This window comes from Aquarana catesbeiana, linkage group LG02 (assembly GCF_042186555.1).
Source record: "Aquarana catesbeiana isolate 2022-GZ linkage group LG02, ASM4218655v1, whole genome shotgun sequence".
Taxonomy (NCBI): domain Eukaryota; kingdom Metazoa; phylum Chordata; class Amphibia; order Anura; family Ranidae; genus Aquarana; species Aquarana catesbeiana.
The window spans coordinates 498751229-498774282 of NC_133325.1; positions in this window are offsets into that span (position 1 = coordinate 498751229).

The following is a 23054-nucleotide window of genomic DNA, read 5'->3' on the forward strand; positions in this document are numbered from 1 at the left end:
AAAAGTCATCAAGAAATGTATTATATACAATGTTGGGATAAGAGTCCTCAATATGTGTACGACTTCATATTAAAGCATATCAAAAATATCTGAACTGGAGAAATACCACAACCGACAATGAGGAGGCTTACCGGAATGTTTGAACCCAATAAACATACGTTTGATTGGGTCAAACAAGCTTGAAACCTAAATGGTTGATGGATTTCTGTGGAAGGTGGAAGAAGATCCAAGGATAGTTTGTGTGATGATGTGAGCCTTAGGGGTGGTGTCCGCAGTAAATGATGGTTACGTTAATCAAAGAGAAACAAAAAAGGCCACATAGTGTAATCCCGTATAAAAAATGTGTACCAAATTTATTATAAAAAAGAAATACACTCACATGGACAATGGATAAAAGACAGCGCTGTACAAGTAAAATAGCGGCAGTGGGGTCCTACCCCACCCTTTACCTGTAGAGCGCTGTCTTTTATCCATTGTCCATGTGAATGTATTTCTTTTTTGGAATAAATTTGGTACACATTTTTTTATACGGGATTACACTATGTGGCCTTTTTTATTTCTCTTTGATTAACGTAACCATCATTTACTGCGGACACCACCCCTGAGGCTCACATCATCACACAAACTATCCTTGGATCTTCTTCCACCTTCCACGGAATTCCATCAACCATTCAGGATTCAAGCTTGTTTGACCCAATCAAATGTATGTTTATTGGGTTCAAACGTTCCGGTAAGCCTCCTCATTGTCGGTTGTGGTGTTTCTCCAGTTCAGATATTTTTGATATGCTTTAATATGAAGTCGTATACATATTGAGAAGAACATATTTGGGGGGCACACCATACAATGCATTTAAATTCAAGATGGTGCTGCTGTAAGACCTATAAACAGTACAAAATATTTTACAGCGCACACATACAAGAATGACATTTCCTGCAGGGCTAGTTAAAAACACCTGAACACCTGAACATATTCAAAAAATACGGGGGTTTGGTCACACTATATGGTCATATAGTGCTAAGCCCACTTACTGCGACAAAGTACCCCGAATTAGTGGGTCCTACACTAGTAATAGAATGGAAGATCCTCTGTCTCAACCATGGGAGCTGAACTCCTCTATGTGGGAGAACTGAAAGGGATACATCCTAATCACTGCTGGCCACTAAATAGGAGGTAATGAGGAGGGGGAGGGGTGCTCCAGCCCAAAAACCTGGTCAGGGCCTATTACAACATACAAGAACATATTTGGGGGGCACACCATACAATGCATTTAAATTCAAGATGGTGCTGCTGTAAGACCTATAAACAGTACAAAATATTTTACAGCGCACACATACAAGAATGATATTTCCTGCAGGGCTAGTTAAAAACACCTGAACACCTGAACATATTCAAAAAATACGGGGGTTTGGTCACACTATATGGTCATATAGTGCTAAGCCCACTTACTGCGACAAAGTACCCCGAATTAGTGGGTCCTACACTAGTCAGCTCCCATGGTTGAGACAGAGGATCTTCCATTCTATTACTAGTGTAGGACCCACTAATTCGGGGTACTTTGTCGCAGTAAGTGGGCTTAGCACTATATGACCATATAGTGTGACCAAACCCCCGTATTTTTTGAATATGTTCAGGTGTTCAGGTGTTTTTAACTAGCCCTGCAGGAAATGTCATTCTTGTATGTGTGTGCTGTAAAATATTTTGTACTGTTTATAGGTCTTACAGCAGCACCATCTTGAATTTAAATGCATTGTATGGTGTGCCCCCCAAATATGTTCTTGTATGTTGTAATAGGCCCTGACCAGGTTTTTGGGCTGGAGCACCCCTCCCCCTCCTCATTACCTCCTATTTAGTGGCCACCAGTGATTAGGATGTATCCCTTTCAGTTCTCCCACATAGAGGAGTTCAGCTCCCATGGTTGAGACAGAGGATCTTCCATTCTATTACTAGTGTAGGACCCACTAATTCGGGGTACTTTGTCGCAGTAAGTGGGCTTAGCACTATATGACCATATAGTGTGACCAAACCCCCGTATTTTTTGAATATGTTCAGGTGTTCAGGTGTTTTTAACTAGCCCTGCAGGAAATGTCATTCTTGTATGTGTGCGCTGTAAAATATTTTGTATACATATTGAGGACTCTTATCCCAACATTGTATATAATACATTTCATGATGACTTTTGAGGACTTGATTATCCATTGATATATTTTTATTTCCCTCCTACACATATTGATGTACTGATTTGAGGAACCTAATGTTCTCTACACTACATAACATATGATTATTTTCTATATTAGCGCTACACTTATTCTGTTTTTTGATTCATTGACCGAGTCGGTGGACAGACACACCCTGTGATCGGTTACAAAGCCTCCAGCAGCACTGAATGTGCGTTCTGAAAGAACGCTGGATGCAGGACAGGCCAGTAGCTCAATTGCATACTGTGCAAGCTCTGGCCAGTGATCCATCCTCAAGACCCAGTAACCCAGAGGATTTTCGTTGGTATTCCTGCACCATGTAAAACAGATGCTGGCGATGTTTGCTGGAACCGATCATACCTTGGAGCTGCGGACTAAAAAATTGTCTGAACACATCAGTCAGACGGCCACCTTCTCCACCACTCCTTCTTTGACTGACCGAAGCCTCAGCAACACGTTGTCCAGAAACAGGAGTTTGTAACTCCCAGTCTCTGGGAACGCGTTGCACAGACCTTTCTGCAAGGCCTCCCGAAGATGTTTCATCCTCTGCTCCCTCTGCGACGGCAAGATAAGGTCCCCTACCTTACCCTTGTAATGTGGATCAAGGAGGGTTGCCAGCCAGTACTGTTCCTTCCCCTTGATACCACGAATACGAGGATCCTTCCGCAGGCTTTTCAGGATCAGGGAGGCCATGCAACGTAGGTTTGCTGAGGCATTCGGTTCGGAGTCCTCTGGGTCACTAAGGACGACATAATCCGCAGCCACCTCCTCCCAGCCACGTACAAGTCCATGTGTTTTTTGGGACTGTAAATGATCCCTTAAAGACTGCTGCTGATGCTGAGTGCCAGGCTCCACCTCCATACTGACACAATCCTCCTTCTCCTCCTCCTTGTCCTCTTCCTGTGTGATCGGCGGGCACGCAGGAACACTGTCTGGATAAAGGGGGCCTTGAGAGCTAAGGAAGTCCTCCTCTTTCTGCCTCTGTTCTGCCTCAAGTGCCCTGTCCATAATTCCATGCAGCGTGCTGCTCCAACAGGTGGACAAGAGGACAGTGTCACTGATGCATGCACTGTCACTGCTCACCATCCTCGTGGCCTCCTCTAATGGTGACAGGACAGTGCATGCATCCCTGATCATGGCCCACTGGCGTGGGGAAAAAAATTAAGCTCCCCTGACCCTGTCCTGGTGCCATAGTCCCACAGGTACTCATTGATGGCCCTCTGCTGCGTGTGCAGCCACTGCAGCATGGCCAATGTTGAGTTCCACCTGGTGGGCATGTCACAGATTAGGCGGTTCTTGGGCAGGTTAAATTCCTTTTGGAGGTCTGCCAGCTGAACACTGGCATTATATGACCGGTGGAAATGCACACAGACTTTCCTGGCCTGCCTCAGGACATCCTGTAAGCCCGGGTACCTGCCCAAGAACTGCTGCACCACCAAGTTAAGGATGTGAGCCAAACAGCGCACATGGGTCATTTGCCCCTGTCGGAGGGCGGAGAGGAGGTTGGTGCCATTGTCGCAAACCACCATTCCTGCCTTAAGTTGGCGTGGCATCAACCACCTCTGAACCTGCCCCTGCAGAGCTGACAGAACCTCTGCCCCAGTGTGGCTCCTGTCCCCCAAGCACACCAGCTCAAGCACCCCATGGCATCTTTTGGCCTGCATACTTGCGTAGCTGGTTCCGAGGACAAGGCACAGGAAGAGGCCATGGAGGAAGAAGAAGAGGAGGGGGTGGAGGAGAGAAGTGTGTCAGAATCATTAGTAGCGGCATTTTGGAGGCGTGGTGGCGGAACAACCTCTAACACTACTGCACCCTGTCCTGCATCCTTCCCAGCTGACAGCAGAGTCACCCAGTGCGCGGTGAAACTTAGGTAACGTCCCTGTCCATGCCTGCTGGACCATGAGTCAGCAGTAATATGCACCTTACCACTGACCGCCCTGTCCAGCAAGGCATGGACATTGCCTTCCACATGCCGGTAGAGAGCAGGAATCGCCTTCCATGAGAAAAAGTGGCGTTTGGGTACCTGCCACTGAGGAACCGCACATTCCACAAACTCACGGAAGGGGGCAGAGTCTACAAACTGAAAAGGTAGCAGTTGAAGTGCTAGAAATTTTGCCAAGCTAGCATTTAACCGCTGGGCATGTGGATGGCTGGGAGCGAACTTCTTTCGGCGGTGCAGCAGCTGGGACAGGGAAATTTGCCTGGTACAATCTGATGTCGGTGTACCGAAAGCAGATTGCCCACAAGTACTTGGCTGTGACACACCTAATTCTACACCTTCATTCCTCTCATTGCAGGTCTCAGAGAGGACTGAAGGTATAGTGGGTTTGGAGATCTCAGCTGATGAGGAGCAAGGAGAGGTCCTCTTTGTCCTTTGGTGTGGGTCTTTTAGATACGCTTGCCAATGAACTGCATGACAGGTTAACATATGTCTGGTCAAGCATGTGGTGCCCAAGCGGGAGATGTTTTGGCCACACGAGATACGCTTGAGACATATGTTGCAAATAGCAGTGGTGCGATCTGATGCACTCGTCTCAAAAAATGCCCACACCAAAGTACTTTTGGAATAACGTGCATAGGCAGCAGCGAACTGCATATGCGGAGCTTTGCAGTGTGATGCAGTCAGTGTGCTGCCCTTAGGCTGGCCCCTGGAGGGCATCCTGCCTCGTTGGTGATGTGCCTCCTCTTCCTCTCTCCTATCAGGCACCTACGTTGAGTCAGTGACCTCATCATCCCCTCCCTCCTCATCACTGGAGCAAACCTGGCAGTATGCTGTAGCAGGGGGAGCATAATTGCCAGATTGCTGTCCTTCTTGGGCACCCCCTCTGTCTGTGCTCACGTTAATGCATTCATCTAGCTCAGTATCATCATCAGAGCCTTCTAAACGCTGGGCATCCTCCTGGAGCATGTACCCAACACTGTGGTCAAACAGTTCGAGGGACTCCTCAGGAGGACATGGTGGGGCTAGGGAAGGAGTCACTGATGCCATTCAGCCGAGGGAAGAGGCTGCTTTGCCAGACAAAGTACCCTGAGCATGGGTGAGAGAGGATGAGGAGGATGAGGATGGCATGGTCATCCACTCGCAGCTCAACATGGCCAGCTGACGAAAAAAAGGACAAGTGTGTCCCACGGCCACGTGCTGATGAGGATGCCCCGTCTCCATGACCAGCACTGTTGCCTCTAGACACAGAGCCTGCTTGCCCTCTTTTATTGGCTTGTGACTGTCTGCCTCTCCTTCTTGGCCTTCCAGACATACTAATGGCCTGCAGTGAGATGTAGTTGCACTAAGCTGGGATAAATATATATATATATATATATATATATATATATATATATATATATATATATACTGATACTGCAGCTAGCAAAATCAACTGCCTGCCTGTATTATGAGAACACCACCAATCTTCTACAGGTAGCTTTCGATGAACACTGTGCAAAGGTCGCACTACACTAACTTGTAGCTTTAGCTGAACACTGTGCAGAGCACGCACTACATCAACATTAAAATAATGTAGCTGCCTGCGGTAGTGATAGGATCAGGAAAACACCACCAACCTTCTAAAGGTAGCTTTGGCTGAACACTGTGCAGAGGACGCACTACACTAACGTGTAGCTTTAGCTTAACACTGTTCAGAGGACGTACTACACTAACTTGTAGCTTTAGCTGAACACTGTGCAGAGGTCGCACTACACTAACGTGTAAATAATGTAGCTGACTGCAGTAGTGATAGGATCAGGAAAACACCACCAACCTTCTACAGGTAGCTTTAGCTGCACACTGTGCAGAGGTCGCACTACACTAACGTGTAAATAATGTAGCTGCCTGCAGTAGTGATAGGATCAGGAAAACACCACCAATATTCTACAGGTAGCTTTAGATGAACACTGTGCAAAGGTCGCACTACATCAACGTTAAAATAATGTAGCTGCCTGCGGTAGTGACAGGATAAGGAAAACACCACCAACCTTCTACAGGTAGCTTTAGCTGAACACTGTGCAGAGGTCGCACTAGACTAACGTGTAAATAATGTAGGTGCCTGCGGTAGTGATAGGATCAGGAAAACACACCAACCTTCTACAGATAGCTTTAGCTGAACACTGTGCAGAGGACGCACTACAGTAACGTTAAAATAATGTAGCTGCCTGCGGAAGTGATAGGATCAGGAAAACACCACCAACCTTCTACAGGTAGCTTTAGCTGAACACTGTGCAGAGGACGCACTATACTAACGTGTAAATAATGTAGCTGCCTGCAGTAGTGATAGGATCAGGAAAATACCACCAACCTTCTACAGGTAGCTTTAGCTGAACACTGTGCAGAGGTCGCACTACACTAACTTGTAGCTTTAGCTGAACACTGTTCAAAGGACGCACTACACTAACTTGTAGCTTTAGCTGAACACTGTGCAGAGGTCGCACTACACTAACGTGTAAATAATGTAGCTGCCTGCAGTAGTGATAGGATCAGGAAAACACCACCAACCTTCTACAGGTAGCTTTAGCTGAACACTGTGCAGAGGTCGCACTACACTAACGTGTAAATAATGTATCTGCCTGCAGTAGTGATAGGATCAGGAAAACACCACCAATCTTCTACAGGTAGCTTTAGATGAACACTGTGCAAAGGTCGCACTACACTAACTTGTAGCTTTAGCTGAACACTGTGCAGAGGTCGCACTAGACTAACATGTAAATAATGTAGGTGCCTGCGGTAGTGATAGCATCAGGAAAACACACCAACCTTCTACAGATAGCTTTAGCTGAACACTGTGCAGAGGAAGCACTACACTAACGTTAAAAAAATGTAGCTGCCTGCAGTAGTGATAGGATCAGGAAAACACCACCAACCTTCTACAGGTAGCTTTAGCTGAACACTGTGAAGAGGAAGCACTACACTAACATTAAAATAATGTAGCTGCCTGCGGTAGTGATAGGATCAGGAAAACACCACCAACCTTCTACAGGTAGCTTTAGCTGAACACTGTGCAGAGCTCGCACGACACTAACGTGTAAACAATGTAGCTGCCTGCAGTAGTGATAGGATCAGGAAAACACCACCAACCTTTTACAGGTAGCTTTAGCTGAAAACTCTGCAGAGCTCGCACTACACTAACGTTAAAATAATGTAGCTTCCTGAGGTAGTGATAGGATCAGGAAAACACCACCAACCTTCTACAGGTAGCTTTAGCTGAACACTGTGCAGAGGACGCACTACGCTAACGTGTAAATAATGTAGCTGCCTGCGGTAGTGATATGATCAGGTAAACACCACCAACCTTCTACAGGTAGCTTTAGCTGACTACTGTGTAGAGGATGCACTACACTAACGTGTAAATAATCTAGCTGCCTGCAGTAGTGATATGATCAGGAAAACACCACCAACCTTCTACAGGTAGCTTTAGTTGAACACTGTGCAGAGGTCGCACTACACTAACTTGTAGCTTTAGCCGAACACTGTTCAGAGGACGCAATACATTAACTTGTAGCTTTATGTGATCACTATGCAGAGGACGCACTACACTAACATTAAAATAATGTAGCTGCCTGCGGTATTGATAGGATCAGGAAAACACCACCAACCTTCTACAGGTAGTTTTAGCTGAACACTGTGAAGAGGAAGCACTACACTCACGTTAAAATAATGTAGTTGCCTGCGGTAGTGATAGGATCAGGAAAACACCACCAACCTTCTACAGGTAGCTTTAGCTGAACACTGTGCAGAAGTCGCACTACACTAACGTGTAAATAATGTAGCTGCCTGCAGTAGTTATAGGATCAGGAAAATACCACCAACCTTCTACAGGTAGCTTTAGCTGAACACTGTGCAGAGGTCGCACTAGACTAACGTGTAAATAATGTAGCTGCCTGCGGTAGTGATAAGATCAGGAAAACACCACCAACCTTCTACAGGTAGCTTTATCTGAACACTGTGCAGAGGTCGCACTACACTAACGTGTAAATAATGTAGCTGCCTGCGGTAGTGACAGGATCAGGAAAACACCACCAAAATTGTACAGGTAGCTGTAGCTGAACACTGTGCAGAGGTCGCACTACACTAACATGTAAATAATGTAGCTGCCTGCGAAAGTGATAGGATCAGGAAAACACCACCAACCTTCTACAGATAGTTTTAGCTGTACACTGTGCAGAGGACGAACTACACTAACGTGTAAATAATGTAGCTGCCTGCAGTAGTGATAGGATCAGGAAAACACCACCAAACTTCTACAGGTAGCTTTATTTGAACACTGTGCAGAGCTTGCACTACACTAATGTGTAAATAATGTAGCTGCCTGTGGTAGTGATAAGATCAGGAAAAAAACACCAACCTTCTACAGATAGCTTTAGCTGAACACTATGCAGAGGACGCACTACACTAACGTTAAAATAATGTAGCTGCCTGCGGTAGTGATAGGATCAGGAAAACACCACCAACCTTCTACAGGTAGCTTTAGCTGAACACTATGCAGAGGTCGCACTACACTAAAGTGTAAATATTGTAGCTGCCTGCGGTAGTGATAGGATCAGGAAAACACCACCAACCTTCTACAGGTAGCTTTAGCTGACCACTGTGCAGAGGATGCACTACACTAACGTGTAAATAATGTAGCTGCCTGCAGTAGTGATAGGATCAGGAAAACACCACCAACCTTCTACAGGTAGCTTTAGTTGAACACTGTGCAGAGGTCGCACTACACTAACTTGTAGCTTTAGCTGAAGACTGTTCAGAGGACGCACTACACTAACTTGTAAATAATGTAGCTGCCTGCAGTCGTGATAGGATCAGGAAAACACCACCAACCTTCTACAGGTAGCTTTAGCTGAACACTATGCAGAGGTCGCACTACACTAACGTGTAAATAATGTAGCTGCCTGCAGTAGTAATAGGATCAGGAAAACACCATCAATCTTCTATAGGTAGCTTTAGCTGAACACTGTGCAGAGGTCGCACTACACTAACGTGTAAATAATGTAGCTGTCTGCGGTAGTGATAGGATCAGGAAAACACCACCAACCTTCGACAGGTAGCTTTAGCTGAACACTGTGCAGAAGTCGCACTACACTAACGTGTAAATAATGTAGCTGCCTGCAGTAGTTATAGGATCAGGAAAATACCACCAACCTTCTACAGGTAGCTTTAGCTGAACACTGTGCAGAGGTTGCACTAGACTAACGTGTAAATAATGTAGCTGCCTGCGGTAGTGATAAGATCAGGAAAACACCACCAACCTTCTACAGGTAGCTTTATCTGAACACTGTGCAGAGGTCGCACTACACTAATGTGTAAATAATGTAGCTGCCTGCGGTAGTGATAGGATCAGGAAAACACCACCAAAATTCTACAGGTAGCTGTAGCTGAACACTGTGCAGAGGTCGCACTACACTAACATGTAAATAATGTAGCTGCCTGCGAAAGTGATAAGATCAGGAAAAAACCACCAACCTTCTACAGATAGCTTTAGCTGAACACTATGCAGAGGACGCACTACACTAACGTTAAAATAATGTAGCTGCCTGCGGTAGTGATAGGATCAGGAAAACACCACCAACCTACTACAGGTAGCTTTAGCTGAACACTGTGCAGAGGTCGCACTACACTAAAGTGTAAATAATGTAGCTGCCTGCGGTAGTGATAGGATCAGGAAAACACCACCAACATTCTACAGGTAGCTTTAGCTGAACACTGTGCAGAAGTCGCACTACACTAACGTGTAAATAATGTAGCTGCCTGCAGTAGTTATAGGATCAGGAAAATACCACCAACCTTCTACAGGTAGCTTTAGCTGAACACTGTGCAGAGGTCGCACTAGACTAACGTGTAAATAATGTAGCTGCCTGCGGTAGTGATAAGATCAGGAAAACACCACCAACCTTCTACAGGTAGCTTTATCTGAACACTGTGCAGAGGTCGCACTACACTAACGTGTAAATAATGTAGCTGCCTGCGGTAGTGACAGGATCAGGAAAACACCACCAAAATTGTACAGGTAGCTGTAGCTGAACACTGTGCAGAGGTCGCACTACACTAACATGTAAATAATGTAGCTGCCTGCGAAAGTGATAGGATCAGGAAAACACCACCAACCTTCTACAGATAGTTTTAGCTGTACACTGTGCAGAGGACGAACTACACTAACATGTAAATAATGTAGCTGCCTGCAGTAGTGATAGGATCAGGAAAACACCACCAAACTTCTACAGGTAGCTTTATCTGAACACTGTGCAGAGCTTGCACTACACTAATGTGTAAATCATGTAGCTGCCTGTGGTAGTGATAAGATCAGGAAAAAAACACCAACCTTCTACAGATAGCTTTAGCTGAACACTATGCAGAGGACACACTACACTAACATTAAAATAATGTAGCTGCCTGCGGTAGTGATAGGATCAGGAAAACACCACCAACCTTCTATAGGTAGCTTTAGCTGAACACTATGCAGAGGTCGCACTACACTAAAGTGTAAATAATGTAGCTGCCTGCGGTAGTGATAGGATCAGAAAAACACCACCAACCTTCTACAGGTAGCTTTAGCTGACCACTGTGCAGAGGATGCACTACACTAACGTGTAAATAATGTAGCTGCCTGCAGTAGTGATAGGATCAGGAAAACACCACCAACCTTCTACAGGTAGCTTTAGTTGAACACTGTGCAGAGGTCGCACTACACTAACTTGTAGCTTTAGCTGAAGACTGTTCAGAGGACGCACTACACTAACTTGTAAATAATGTAGCTGCCTGCAGTCGTGATAGGATCAGGAAAACACCACCAACCTTCTACAGGTAGCTTTAGCTGAACACTGTGCAGAGGTCGCACTACACTAACGTGTAAATAATGTAGCTGCCTGCAGTAGTAATAGGATCAGGAAAACACCATCAATCTTCTATAGGTAGCTTTAGCTGAACACTGTGCAGAGGTCGCACTACACTAACGTGTAAATAATGTAGCTGTCTGCGGTAGTGATAGGATCAGGAAAACACCACCAAAATTCTACAGGTAGCTGAACACTGTGCAGAGGTCGCACTACACTAACTTGTAGCTTTATGTGATCACTGTGCAGAGGACGCACTACGCTAACATTAAAATAATGTAGCTGCCTGCGGTAGTGATCGGATCAGGAAAACACCACCAACCTTCTACAGGTAGCTTTAGCTGAACACTGTGAAGAGGAAGCACTACACTAACGTTAAAATAATGTAGCTGCCTGCAGTAGTGATGGGATCAGGAAAACACCACCAACCTTCTACAGGTAGCTTTAGCTGAACACTGTGAAGAGGACGCACTACACTAACGTTAAAATAATGTAGCTGCCTGCGGTAGTGATAGGATCAGGAAAACACCACCAACCTTCGACAGGTAGCTTTAGCTGAACACTGTGCAGAAGTCGCACTACACTAACGTGTAAATAATGTAGCTGCCTGCATTAGTTATAGGATCAGGAAAATACCACCAACCTTCTACAGGTAGCTTTAGCTGAACACTGTGCAGAGGTTGCACTAGACTAACGTGTAAATAATGTAGCTGCCTGCGGTAGTGATAAGATCAGGAAAACACCACCAACCTTCTACAGGTAGCTTTATCTGAACACTGTGCAGAGGTCGCACTACACTAATGTGTAAATAATGTAGCTGCCTGCGGTAGTGATAGGATCAGGAAAACACCACCAAAATTCTACAGGTAGCTGTAGCTGAACACTGTGCAGAGGTCGCACTACACTAACATGTAAATAATGTAGCTGCCTGCGAAAGTGATAGGATCAGGAAAACACCACCAACCTTTTACAGATAGTTTTAGCTGTACACTGTGCAGAGGACGAACTACACTAACGTGTAAATAATGTAGCTGCCTGCAGTAGTGATAGGATCAGGAAAACACCACCAAACTTCTACAGGTAGCTTTATCTGAACACTGTGCAGAGCTTGCACTACACTAATGTGTAAATAATGTAGCTGCCTGTGGTAGTGATAGGATCAGAAAAACACCACCAACCTTCTACAGGTAGCTTTAGCTGACCACTGTGCAGAGGATGCACTACACTAACGTGTAAATAATGTAGCTGCCTGCAGTAGTGATAGGATCAGGAAAACACCACCAACCTTCTACAGGTAGCTTTAGTTGAACACTGTGCAGAGGTCGCACTACACTAACTTGTAGCTTTAGCTGAAGACTGTTCAGAGGACGCACTACACTAACTTGTAAATAATGTAGCTGCCTGCAGTCGTGATAGGATCAGGAAAACACCACCAACCTTCTACAGGTAGCTTTAGCTGAACACTGTGCAGAGGTCGCACTACACTAACGTGTAAATAATGTAGCTGCCTGCAGTAGTAATAGGATCAGGAAAACACCATCAATCTTCTATAGGTAGCTTTAGCTGAACACTGTGCAGAGGTCGCACTACACTAACGTGTAAATAATGTAGCTGTCTGCGGTAGTGATAGGATCAGGAAAACACCACCAAAATTCTACAGGTAGCTGAACACTGTGCAGAGGTCGCACTACACTAACTTGTAGCTTTATGTGATCACTGTGCAGAGGACGCACTACGCTAACATTAAAATAATGTAGCTGCCTGCGGTAGTGATCGGATCAGGAAAACACCACCAACCTTCTACAGGTAGCTTTAGCTGAACACTGTGAAGAGGAAGCACTACACTAACGTTAAAATAATGTAGCTGCCTGCAGTAGTGATGGGATCAGGAAAACACCACCAACCTTCTACAGGTAGCTTTAGCTGAACACTGTGAAGAGGACGCACTACACTAACGTTAAAATAATGTAGCTGCCTGCGGTAGTGATAGGATCAGGAAAACACCACCAACCTTCGACAGGTAGCTTTAGCTGAACACTGTGCAGAAGTCGCACTACACTAACGTGTAAATAATGTAGCTGCCTGCATTAGTTATAGGATCAGGAAAATACCACCAACCTTCTACAGGTAGCTTTAGCTGAACACTGTGCAGAGGTTGCACTAGACTAACGTGTAAATAATGTAGCTGCCTGCGGTAGTGATAAGATCAGGAAAACACCACCAACCTTCTACAGGTAGCTTTATCTGAACACTGTGCAGAGGTCGCACTACACTAATGTGTAAATAATGTAGCTGCCTGCGGTAGTGATAGGATCAGGAAAACACCACCAAAATTCTACAGGTAGCTGTAGCTGAACACTGTGCAGAGGTCGCACTACACTAACATGTAAATAATGTAGCTGCCTGCGAAAGTGATAGGATCAGGAAAACACCACCAACCTTTTACAGATAGTTTTAGCTGTACACTGTGCAGAGGACGAACTACACTAACGTGTAAATAATGTAGCTGCCTGCAGTAGTGATAGGATCAGGAAAACACCACCAAACTTCTACAGGTAGCTTTATCTGAACACTGTGCAGAGCTTGCACTACACTAATGTGTAAATAATGTAGCTGCCTGTGGTAGTGATAAGATCAGGAAATAACCACCAACCTTCTACAGATAGCTTTAGCTGAACACTATGCAGAGGACGCACTACACTAACGTTAAAATAATGTAGCTGCCTGCGGTAGTGATAGGATCAGGAAAACACCACCAACCTACTACAGGTAGCTTTAGCTGAACACTGTGCAGAGGTCGCACTACACTAAAGTGTAAATAATGTAGCTGCCTGCGGTAGTGATAGGATCAGGAAAACACCACCAACATTCTACAGGTAGCTTTAGCTGACCACTGTGCAGAGGATGCACTACACTAACGTGTAAATAATGTAGCTGCCTGCAGTAGTGATAGGATCAGGAAAACACCACCAACCTTCTACAGGTACCTTTAGTTGAACACTGTGCAGAGGTCGCACTACACTAACTTGTAGCTTTAGCTGAAGACTGTTCAGAGGACACACTACACTAACTTGTAAATAATGTAGCTGCCTGCAATCGTGATAGGATCAGGAAAACACCACCAACCTTCTACAGGTAGCTTTAGCTGAACACTGTGCAGAGGTCGCACTACACTAATGTGTAAATAATGTAGCTGCCTGCAGTAGTAATAGGATCAGGAAAACACCATCAACCTTCTATAGGTAGCTTTAGCTGAACACTGTGCAGAGGTCGCACTACACTAACGTGTAAATAATGTAGCTGTCTGCGTTAGTGATAGGATCAGGAAAACACCACCAAAATTCTACAGGTAGCTGAACACTGTGCAGAGGTCGCACTACACTAATGTGTAAATAATGTAGCTGCCTGTGGTAGTGATAGGATCAGGAAAACACCACCAACCTTCTACAGATAGTTTTAGCTGTACACTGTGCAGAGGACGCACTACACTAACATTAAAATAATGTAGCTGCCTGCAGTAGTAATAGGATCAGGAAAACACCACCAATATTCTACAGGTAGCCTTAGTTGAACACTGTGTAGAGCTCGCACTACACTAACGTGTAAATAATGTAGCTGCCTGCGGTAGTGACAGGATCAGGAAAACACCACCAACCTTCTACAGATAGCTTTAGCTGAACACCATGCAGAGGACGCACTACACTAACGGTAAAATAATGTAGCTGCCTGCGGTAGTGATGGGATCAGGAAAACACCACCAAACTTCTACAGGTAGCTTTATCTGAACACTGTGCAGAGCTTGCACTACACTAACGTGTAAATAATGTAGCTGCCTGTGGTAGTGATAGGATCAGGAAAACACCACCAAGCTTCTACAGGTAGCTTTAGCCGAACACTGTGCAGCGGTCGCACTACACTAACGTGTAAATAATGTAGCTGCCTGCGATAGTGATAGGATCAGGAAAACACCACCAACCTTTTTTTTTTTTTTTTTTTTCATTCAAATATTTTTATTAGGTTTATAAAGTTTTACAGAAAAGGTTGGAAGTAGAGAATATACACAAATGATGATGATAAGATAATAAAATAAAATAAAAGAAAATATAATAATAAGAAGCACAGATCTAGAGCAATCGTATGATAAATCTTCAGGTTATGTTTACAGTTGTTTATGTATAGTGATATTTATCAGTCCATGTTTTCCACAGTTTGTCAAATTTATCACATCTTAGCGAGTTTATTGCTATAAGTCTTTCAAAGGTATAATTTTGCTGGACCTCCCTAGTGACATCCGTGATGTTAAGTGTTGGAGCGCTTTTCCAGTTACTGAGAATTAGGGACCTAGCAACCAGTAGTATGTGTGTTACTACATGTCTTACATAGTAGGGAAATTTTTCTAATCCAATTAATAATATAGCTAGCTTTGGGTCTAGGGGTGTTATGATGCCTGTAATTTCCCTTATCAGTTTAAAAATGTTGTTCCAGAAGCTGGTAACGTTAGGGCACTCCCAAAACGTTTGGAGAAGATGGCCTTTTTGTCCGCATTCTCTCCAGCATAAAGGTGAGGTGTTAGTGAACATTTTTGAGATTCTACAGGGGGTATATTGCCAGCGGTGTATTATCTTGAGCGATGTTTCCCAGTGTGTGGTGCAGTGTGACACCGTTTGTATGGTCTTAAACGCGAATTGCCATTGATTATCAGTAATTGAAGTTTTGAGGTCCATTTCCCACCTAGTGTGTGTTCTTGATTTTTGGAACTTTGTTTTCCCCTGGAGTAGATTATAGTATAAAGATATTCCTTTGTTATGGAATGACCTTCGGGTTAGGTGAAGCCATGCTAGGTTTGGAAGGTGGACACCATTCCGCGGGTGCTTGTGTGTGAGGTGAGCTACACGTAAGCAGGTGAAAAGCATGTTATGTGGCATGTTGTGGTCCTTCATTAAGCAGGTTGCTGATTTTGGCCTATTTTATGGTATAGGTCTTGTACACTGTTGATCTTATGGGAAGGGAATTTTTTCAAAGATATCATTGGTATATTGGCTTCAACCACACTTAGAGGGAGTGTATAGTCTATTTCTCTACTGTCAGTAACTTGATGAGATGTGAGGAATCTCCATGCTTTGAGTGATATGATGATAGTGGGGGGCAGGTGTTTAAGATTCCAGGGTATCCAGCTGTCACTTATGAGGATCGATGGTAGGTCTGATATTGGAGCTAAGGTTTTTTCAATCTCCACCCAGAGTGGAACTTCTTTAGGTGAAAACCTATATTTGAGTTGGTCTAGCCTAGCTGCCCACATATAATCATGAACATCTATTAGTCCCGCCCCTTCTGCTCTTTTATGGGGAATTAGTGTAGCTTGTGAGCATCTTGCTTTCTTTGTACTCCATAGGAGTTTCCATTGGAGATTGGAGAGGGATTGGAGATAATGTTCCGGGATGGTGATCGGGAGTACCCTAAAGATGTACAGGATTTGAGGGAGGATTAACATTTTAAATGCTGCTAACCTACCTAGCCATGATAATTCGTGTTTGGCTATGTTGTTGGTTTGAATCGTTAGTTTGGTTAAAAGGGGTTTCAAGTTAGCATCAATTAGGGAGCTGGTATGGTTAGTAAGTGTAATGCCTAGGTATGGTATACCTTTGGGACTCCATGTGTACGGGAGTGAATGTTGTAATGTGTTACGCTGTTTGGTGTTCACACCTAGGTCCAAAATAAGGGATTTGGAGCAGTTTACTCTGTAGTATGATATATTGCCAAAGGAAGTTAGTATTTCATGCGCTATAGGGAGTGCTGTGCTCGAATTTGTCAAAAATAATATCACATCGTCAGCGAATAAATTGATAATGTGAGTGGTGGTTCCGAATTGGAAACCAGTTATGCCATCATGTGATCTGATGGCCTCCGCCAGGGGTTCGATCATGAGGTTGACTATCGTTGGGGATAAGGGACAACCCTGACGAGTTCCATTCCTTATTTGGAATGGAGTGGAAAGCATGCTGGACGTGTACACCCGGGCCGAGGGACAGGAATACAAGGCCAGAATCGCATTCAGTATGTGGCCACTAAAGCCATATTTAGATAAAGTCATTGACATGTACTTCCAGTTCACTCAATCAAACGCCTTCTCTGTGTCTATGGATAGCAGCAGAGAAGGCGTTTTTGTTATTTCGGCATGGTGGATGATGTTAATTATTCTCCTCGTAGCATCAGAGGTTTGTCTCCCCCTCACGAAGCCCATCTGATCTTTTTGAATCAGTGATGGAATGTAAGTTGCTATTCTTTTGGTTATTAGCTTGGCATAAATTTTTATATCGGAATTTAGAAGAGAGATTGGACGAAAATTGGGTGGTGTGGTGGGTTCTTTACCTGGTTTGGGTATGGTAACAATATAAGCTTGCAGCATCTCTGGGGGAAAGGTTGCTGTGGTTGCTGCTTTTGTAAAAACCGATTGTAAGTGTGGAGCAAGATGTGATCTGAATGTTTTGAAGTATTCATTTGAGAACCCGTCAGGCCCGGGTGATTTGCCATTTGGTAGAGTTTCTATAGCAGCGGTTATTTCAGTTATGGTAAACGGGGAGTTTAAAGTAAGGATCTGGGATTCTGATAATACTGGTAATTTTAACTTTTGAAGGAAGGTTTGGATGCTGTTGTGCGTGGGTTGGCATGTAGAGGGGTCGTCTTTAATGTTGTATAGGTTGCTATAATAGTCTGCGAACTGGTTAGCTATGTCTTGCGGGTTTGTGACTTTATGTTTGAGAGTAGGGTGGAGCAGGTGGGCAATTCTTGTTTTGGTTTTCACTGCTTTAAGTCTATTGGCTAAGTATTTCCCTGCTCTGTTGGCATTGGCATAGGATTGTAGTTTCAGACGTCTAAGATGGTAATCGTATTGTTGTGAGAGCCTATTTCTGAGGTTATCTCTTAAAGCTGAGAGTTTTTGGGTAAGGCTGGTATTAGGTTTTTGTTTATTTTGTGCTTCTATGGTGTGGATGTCTTTTAGGATTGAATCAATTTGGGCATTATGCCGTTTTTTTTCCTTTGCTCCGAGTTGTATGAGTATACCTCTTATGTACGCCTTATGGGCGTTCCATAAGGTGAAAGGGTTTTCAACAGAGTCAATATTGTTTAGAAAGAATTCTCTGATATGTTGGGAGAGCTTAGTGGAAGTTCGAGGGTCTTGTATTAATCTTACATTGCTACGCCAGATGGGTGAGGAGGAGGAGACAACCTGGTCATTGATGGTGATGGTAATAGCAGCATGGTCAGACCATGTTATATCATGTATTTTCGCACTTGAGATATTCTGTAACAGCCACTTGTCTGTCAAGAATAGATCAATGCGAGAATATGAGCAATGCCTGTGGGAGAAAAAAGTGTAGTCTCTTGCGTTCACGTTTAAACATCTCCATACATCGTATAGATCCGCTTGGTGTATTATTTTGCTCAGATAGGAGGAGCTGTGTGGTTTTGGAGCAGACGTATCCATTTTGGGATCAACTATAAGATTAAAGTCACCGCAGACAATAAGATTGCCATATAGATGATTCTGCAGTTTCTTGAATAGTCTGCTGATGAAGCGGGTCTGACGTGAGTTCGGTGCATATAAGGATATTAAAGTATACGGTTTGGAGTTAATGTCTCCTGTCAGGATGATGTATCGGCCATTTGGATCGAGGATAATATCCTTTTGTTGAAACGACACAGTGTTCCTCAGTGCTATTAACACTCCGCCTTTTTTCTTCTCTGGTGTACATGCCATAAATACCTGTGGGTAGTCTTTGTGTGTACAGTTAGGAGCTTTTGTGTCTTGGAAGTGGGTCTCCTGCACACATAAGATGTCTGCTTTGTGTTTTTGGGCTTCCTTCCACATGGAGAGTCTTTTTGCGGGGTGGTTCAGGCCCCTGGCATTTATGGATAGGCAGTTAATAGGCATGTGGGGGTGAGTTTGGTGTCTGCTGTGTTATGAAGTGTAGGTACTCACTGTGACCTTTATAGAAGATCTGGTAGAGGATGGGTGTGCTGTCTTCGTCCAGGCTTGAAGGGAGGTTTGCTGCTGGATGATGTGCTTCAAACATATAGTAAAAAAAAATAAAAGTTGTGAAAAAAGAGCATTGTTATTGAAATGAGTGTAAGTTCAATAAGAAAAGGATCTATGAACTGATCCAAAGGCAGACGTAACTGCTGCAAAAGATAACTGGAGGTAAACAGGGATGTTAATCATTTATCTCCTGTTGTCCGGAGAGATTTGAATTTTGCATAACGTTTTGCTGTCAACCATTTCCACCGGTAGCTTTCTTTGAGGACCGTTTACGGGAGACTACTTGCCAGTCTTCTTGTAGTGGGCTAGGTGCAGGGCTCTGAGTAGCCGACTTGTCTTGGTCGAGTAAGATACCCCATTTGCGTAGTGCTGCGATACCTTCTTCCAATGTGGATATCATTACTGAAACTCCATTATGGGTGATGGAGAGCTTGGCGGGGTATTTCCACTTATGTATTATGTTGTGGTTCCTCAGGGCCTTAGTTATGGTCGCGAGGTTGCGACGCTGTTGGAGCGTATGCCTGGACAAGTCCGGGAGTATTTGTAGTTCTGCGTACTGCGGGTGTCTATCATCAGATCTGTGGGATGTAGTGAGGATTTGTTCTTTTATATGATAGTAGTGGACCCGAAGTAACACATCTCTAGGAGTGTTTTCAGGAAGAAATGCAGGTTTGGGTATACGATGTATACGATTCACTATCAGATCTTGCGCTGATAAGGATGGTAGCAGAGTTGAGAATAGTGCCTGTGTGTATGGCAGTAATTGCGTAGCAGGTATGGTTTCTGGGATCCCCCTGATTTTGAGATTGTTCCGTCTGGAACGGTCTTCCAAATCTGCGACCTTATTTTTTAGCCATGCGATTTCTTCATCATGGTTTCTGTGTGCATCCACCATTGTGTTAAATGAGGAAGTAAAGTCACTCATTCGCTGCTCTATATGATCCACCCTGTTTCCTAAAGCCTGAACTTCCCTCTGGCAGTGGTTAATGCCAGCAGTCATGTCAGCATGTAATGATGCTTTTAGAGAGAGCAGCATCTCTTTGAGGACTGTGTCTGACACTGGCCTGTCAGATGTAGGGAATGCTGCTATGGGGTCCTGTGAGACATGCACTGCTGTGTCTGCAGCGTTTTGAGGCCTGCTTACCTCCATCTCAGGGTCCTTCAGCGGCCGATCCGGGGATGATATCCGCTGTTTTTGTTTGGCTGGACTCCTGGTGGAGGGGTTCGAGGTTCCAGATGAGGATCCGCTGTGTATATGTGAGCTGTGCTGTTGTTTTGAGGAGCTGGAGCGGCCGTTATTAGTCATGGCCTGCGGCTCCGTCCGTCTTCCTGAGGCGCCGGCGCCATTTTGTTGAGGCTCGCGCCCTTTGAAAAAGTCCTGCATTTTTTGTATATTCTGCAGGTTTTTTCTTTGCCTGGGCATTTCGTCGTGCACAGCGGGTCCCGGTGGGTCTGTGGATGCCGTTTGCGGTGGCGATGGGGCCAGTGGACGTGGATGTCAGTGGATTCTCTCCGGCGGCCGAGGGGAGCTCTCTAGTTAAGCTTCCATGCTGGAGCTCGGTCGCCACGCCCCCTAAAACACCACCAACCCTCTACAGGTAGCTGTAGCTGAACACTGTACAGAGGTCACACTACACTAACGTGTAAATAATGTAGCTGCCTGCAATAGTGCTAGGATCAGGAAAACACCACCAATCTTCTACAGGTTGCTTTAGCTGAACACTATGCAGAGCTTGCACTACACTAACATGTAAATAATGTAGCTGCCTGTGGTAGTGATAGGATCAGGAAAACACCACCAACCTTCTACGGATAGCTTTAGCTGAACACTGTGCAGAGGTCGCACTACACTAACTTGTAGCTTTAGCTGAACACTGTGCAGAGGTCGCACTACACTAACGTGTAAATAATGTAGCTGCCTGCGGTAGTGATAGGATCAGGAAAACACCACCAACCTTCTACAGGTAGCTTTAGCTGAACACTGTGCAGAGCTCGCACTACACTAACGTTAAAATAATGTAGCTGCCTGCGGTAGTGATAGGATCCGGCAAACACCACCAACCTTCTACAGGTAGCTTTAGCTGAACACTGTGCAGAGGTCGCACTAGACTGACATGTAAATAATGTAGCTAACTGAGGTAGTGTTAGGATCAGGAAAACACCACCAACCTTCTACAGGTAGCTTTAGCTGAAAACTGTGCAGAGGACGCACTACACTAACGTGTAAATAATGTAGCTGCCTGCGGTAGTGATAGGATCAGGAAAACACCACCAACCTTCTACAGCTAGCTTTAGCTGAACACTGTGCAGAGGACGCACTACACTAACGTGTAAATAATGTAGCTACCTGCGGTAGTGATAGGATCAGGAAAACACCATCAACCTTCGACAGGTAGCTTTAGCTGACCACTGTGCAGAGGATGCACTACACTAACGTGTAAATAATGTAGCTGCCTGCAGTAGTGATAGGATCAGGAAAACACCACCAACCTTCTACAGGTAGCACTACACTAACTTATAGCTTTAGCTGAACACTGTTCAGAGGACGCACTACAATAACTTGTAGCTTTAGCTGAACACTGTTCAGAGGACGCACTACACTAACTTGTAGCTTTAGCTGAACACTGTGCAGAGATCGCACTACACTAACGTGTAAATAATGTAGCTGCCTGCAGTAGTGATAGGTTCAGGAAAACACCACCAACCTTCTACAGGTAGCTTTAGCTGAACACTGTGCAGAGGTCGCACTACACTAACGTGTAAATAATGTAGCTGCCTGCAATAGTGACAGGATCAGAAAAACACCACCAAAATTCTACAGGTAGCTGTAACTGAACACTGTGCAGAGGTCGAACTACACTAATGTGTAAATAATGTAGCTACCTGCAGTAGTGATAGGATCAGGAAAACACCAGCAACCTTTTACAGATAGCTTTAGCTGAACACTGTGCAGAGGATGCAGTACACTAACGTTAAAATAATGTAGCTGCCTGCAGTAGTGATAGGATAAGGAAAACACCACCAATCTTCTACAGGTAGCTTTAGCTGAACACTGTACAGAGCTCGCACTACACTAACGTGTAAATAATGTAGCTGCCTGCGGTAGTGACAGGATCAGGAAAACACCAAAAACCTTCTACAGATAGCTTTAGCTGAACACTGTGCAGAGGACGCACTACACTAACGTTAAAATAATGTAGCTGCCTGCGGTAGTGATGGGATCAGGAAAACACTACCAACCTTCTACAGATAGCTTTAGCTGAACACTGTGCAGAGCTTGCACTACACTAACGTGTAAATAATGTAGCTGCCTGTGGTAGTGATAGGATCAGGAAAACACCACCAACCTTCTACGAATAGCTTTAGCTGAACACTGTACAGAGGACGCACTACACTAACGTTAAAATAATGTATCTGCCTGCGGTAGTGATAGGATCAGGAAAACACAACCAACCTTCTAAAGGTAGCTTTGGCTGAACACTGTGAAGAGGATGCACTACACTAACGTTAAAATAATGTAGCTGCCTGCGGTAGTGATGGGATCAGGAAAACACCACCAACATTCTACAGGTAGCTTTAGTCGAACACTGTTCAGAGATTACACTACACTAACTTGTAGCTTTAGCTGAACACTCTGCAGAGGTCGAACTACACTAACGTGTAAATAATGTAGCTGCCTGCGGTAGTGATAGGATCAGGAAAACACCACCAACCTTCTAAAGGTAGCTTTAGCTGAACACTGTGCAGAGGTCGCACTACACTAACGTGTAAATAATGTAGCTGCCTGCGGTAGTGATAGGATCAGGAAAACACCACCAACCTTCTACAGGTAGCTTTAGCTGACCACTGTGCAGAGGATGCACTACACCTACGTGTAAATAATGTAGCTGCCTGCAGTAGTGATAGGATCAGGAAAACACCACCAACCTTCTACAGGTAGCACTACACTAACTTATAGCTTTAGCTGAACACTGTTCAGAGGACGCACTACACTAACTTGTAGCTT